Source organism: Chrysochloris asiatica, unplaced genomic scaffold (assembly GCF_000296735.1).
Source record: "Chrysochloris asiatica unplaced genomic scaffold, ChrAsi1.0 scaffold00019, whole genome shotgun sequence".
NCBI classification, from domain to species: Eukaryota; Metazoa; Chordata; class Mammalia; order Afrosoricida; family Chrysochloridae; genus Chrysochloris; species Chrysochloris asiatica.
The window spans coordinates 2,940,982-2,945,028 of NW_006408537.1; the positions used below are offsets into that span (position 1 = coordinate 2,940,982).

At 42.7% G+C, this 4,047-nt stretch overlaps 1 pseudogene; it reads left to right on the forward strand.

The window, feature by feature from the left end:
* Nucleotides 1-714: 714 nt before the first annotated feature.
* Nucleotides 715-4,047, forward strand: part of LOC102816549 — a 43,744-nt pseudogene continuing 40,411 nt past the window's right edge.

The window sequence follows — 4,047 nt, forward strand, 5'->3', positions numbered from 1 at the left end:
GGGGGTGGCAGCGGTGGTGAGGTTGGCCCAGGATCGAACATTGTTTCGTTCTGCTGTGCATGGAGTCGCTATGAGTCGGTTCCGACTCGATGGTACCTGACAACAACAACAAAGGGACTGCACTGTGAATCACAAGGTTGGCAGTTTAAGCCCACCAGAATCTCTGTAGGAGAAAGATGAGACTTTGAAAGCTCCCATAAAGATTTAAAGCCTCGAAAACCCTATACAGGCTCTATGAGTTGGAACCAATTTGACGTCACTTTAACAACAAAAATAACTGCAATATAAAATTGGTTGTGTCCAACTTCTAAGTCTGTGGATATTTTCAGTACCATACATAGTCTCTCTTATTTTAAGTAATGTAATGTTTTCAGATTAAAAAAGAGCTCTATCTCAGTGACGCCAGAGATGGAGGCAGAGACAATGACGTGGAGAGATGGAGCAGCTGGGGACTTTAGACCCAAAGAGGGAGAGGGACTGTGTGCTGACAATGGGGGAGGGGGACAGGTTTGCAGGGTATACTCTTTGGTTGGTTGATGATGCATGGAGAGGATTGTAACCATGGCAATGAAAAGATATACGACAGGATTAATGTAAAGCTAACGTTCTCCCATGTAAACACACATAATTCACAATAAAACATTAAAAAAAAAAAAAGTATGCAGTAGGCCAATGGCATCCCCTGGGCCTTGAGCAGCTGTTGAAGGCTTGACAATGACCAAGAATAAACTAAGAGGGCAGAAATCCAGCAATGTATTTCACACAACCTACCCAAACCTGTAAATCTGAAACCTAAGCCAAACCAGTTACCATAAATCTTAAGATGAGATCATAGCCCCAATGCATAGAGTCACTGGCAGTTCCGTGGGAGAAAGATGAAGTTTTCTGCTCCCATAAACATTGTGAATGATGAAAGAGTTAACAGAGTCAATAAAGTTTTTGTAGATGTGCAAAAAAATACTTATGCACGTCTCCAAAGGACTTTCTCTTGAACCTCTGCAGAGAAAACTTCCTCCATAGGAGCAACATGAAAACCAACCAGTTCATACTGACAAGGCTACAACATTAATAGTGCAGTTGTCATGCAGTGGTGATACATCAAATTCCCAAGAAAAAAGACCAATACATTTAATGTTTCAGCTTTTAAAAGAAGTATCCAGTAAAAAAAAAAAAAAAATGTTTTTAATTGCTCAGGAGAAAATGGTGGCACCTGTGTGATTTTTAGTCCAAGGTGGTTTGTCCTGTGGAAAAGTTTCCCCACCAAAGAGTGAGCCCAGACCTCCCACAAAACAAATAAAACTCTGGGAGTGTCTTGATCAGTGAAACTGCTCATAGAGGGTCAGTTAGCTTTTCATGACTCAACCCAGACTACCCTACCCAACCCAGACTCAAAATAGGTGTGTCAGGTGTGGAACTAAGGCCACCCATAGAACAAGCAGAAAACCTGTGAAACTTGAATAAATAAATCTGAACCTTCTTGCTTCTGCTTTGAGTCCTGTTGCAATGTGGTACCCTCACTAAAAAGCAACAACAATCTGGCTCCTAAGAAAAGTTCATCTTCATAGAAGCCTTGTGAGAATCCAACCTTCTCTGGAAGTAACAAAGATAATTTCATTTAAAAGCATCCAATAGACCTTGACCAGCTGTCCAAGGTTTGACAATGGCCAAGAATAAACTAAGAGGGCAGAAGTCCAGCAATGTATTTTATTACACTGCCTGAAAAGAAAGCTTTTAAAAGTCTTATTTGTGCTTTATGGGTTTTTTGGATCCAAGCCACTGCTCTTCTAGCCACTCTTTCCTATGGATGGCAAAACCCCAGTGGCTTTCTCCCCATCTTCTGAATGTAAGCCTTTTTTCACAAGGACAAGGGGCTTCAAAAAGTTGATGGAATTGAAAGATACCAGAATTCTTCCACAAACTTGTTGATAAGTGCCATCAAGTTGGTACCAACTCATAGTGAACCTGCATTGGGTTTATGAACAGAATGCCTCATCTTTCTCTTATAGAGCAGCTGCTGGACTTGGGTCACTGACCTTGCAGTTAGCAGTCCAGTGTCTATCCTTGTACATAAGCAATACCATTTTTGTGTGCAATTCAATTTAGCCTTTCCGGCACTTTTTGGTGTTCCTCTCCTTACTGCCCTCAATCCCATACAGAGGGCAAACCTGCTCCTTACTACAGCAGGGAAAATGTGAAACTTCACCCTGTCGCACTTGAAATGGAAAATATAGTATGTTTTAACACTATATTTGATAGTTATACACTTCACCAGATGAGGGTGAATAATAAATTCTCCATCACTTAATTCTTATGAACATCAGAGTGTTTCCATAGTACACCATCTAGAGAAGAACTAGCTGTTTTCCACTCGTACTTTCAAAGAATGTCTATTAAACTGCCTTTAGATCCAGAGAACAAATTTGAGGTACAGACTTATGCATAAACACAAACATAATCTGAGTTCATGCAATAAGCCTCAGTTAGGTATTGAACTGCTAACTGCAAGGTCAGCAGTTCAAACCCACCAGCACTCCCAGGAGAAAGATGAGACTGTCTGCTACCTTAAAGGTTTACAGCCTCAGAAACCCTAGGGAGAAGTCCTGTTCTGTTTTGTAGGGTCATTATGAATCCGAATCAACTCAATGACAGTGAGTGTGTGAAATAGTTGAGGATTTGTGTCAACTTGACTGGGCCAGGATTCTCAGTTGTTTGGCAGTTGTGGTGTTGTTATCTCCATAATGAGATCTAGTACAATGTAATTGATTCCATGATGAATTCTGTTATAAGCAGCCAGTCAATTTAAAGAATGTTTCCTTAGGGGTGTGGTCTGCTACCAATATACCAGACACATTGGCAAAGCTTGTGTGCTCTCCACTGGGTCTGGATCTTGCACCTAGTTTTGTCCACCAACCTCTGGTTCTTTAGACTTGAGCCAGTGACCTGCTCTGTTGTCTGTCTGTCTGCCTGCCTGCCATCTGGCCTATTGATTTTGTTTCATCTAACTCAGACTTGACACTCTTCCACTTCTACAATTCTGTGCGACATTTTCTTTTCTTTTCTTTTTTAATGTTTTATTGTGAATTATGTGATAGTTTCTCATGGGAGAACATTAGTTTTACATTCATCCTATTGTATATCGTGCATCATCAACCAATGAAAGGGTATACACTACAAGCCTGTCCCCCGGTCGTCAGCACATAGCCCCTCTCCTTCTCTGGATCTAAAGTCCCCAACAGCGCCATCTCTCCACATCATCGTCTCTGCCTCCAGCTCAGGCATCACTGCTTCTCTGGGTAGGGTCCCACTCTCCGCTCTTCTCCCTTGATGGTCCCAGGGACCTCTGCTCCTAGACTGAAAAGTTAACTACTCCCCTCCTTGCTACAAAACGTCTGCCTTTACAAAATGTCCAACCCTCACACACAGTCCTGATAACAATTATTCACTATTGTATCACAAGAGACCCATCCACATTTCATCAGCCCCACCTAGACAGATTGGATACTACTCAGTGGAGATTCTACCTTCCTCCATGCCCTCTGAATCTAGGTTCCCTCTTGAAAGCTTATAAGCCAGTTGCTTCTTGCCTCTGTAGCCACACCCCCCCCCTCCATTTTGGGTAGCCAATGTCCAGGTTGCCCATTCCTGTCTACTCTGTGTATGGAGGGGGTGGGAATGGTCCTCTCTGTAAAGATTTGTTCCTTCTTTTGAGCTACTGCTTCCATAGGTGTAGGTCAAGTTCATCAAATTGTATCAGATTACTCTTTTTTCCCTCTTCTTCCTTCTTCTGGTTGAGCTCTGATCATCCAGTCATTGAAGCCAGGTCAAGTGAGTATTATCTGCAAGTGTGGGTGTTGTTGTGCATATGCCCTCTCTTCTTATCCGCTGGACACTTCACTCTCCACTCTAGTCCTCTGTGGCTATGTCACTGACTCTGGGCCCAAGAGTCCCCAGGGCTTGCCACACTGCTGGCCAACCTGGTCTCCAGCGGGGTTCACAGGAGTCTATTGAACGTTGTAGGGCTTAGCTTGTGGCTTCATTGCTGTTTTT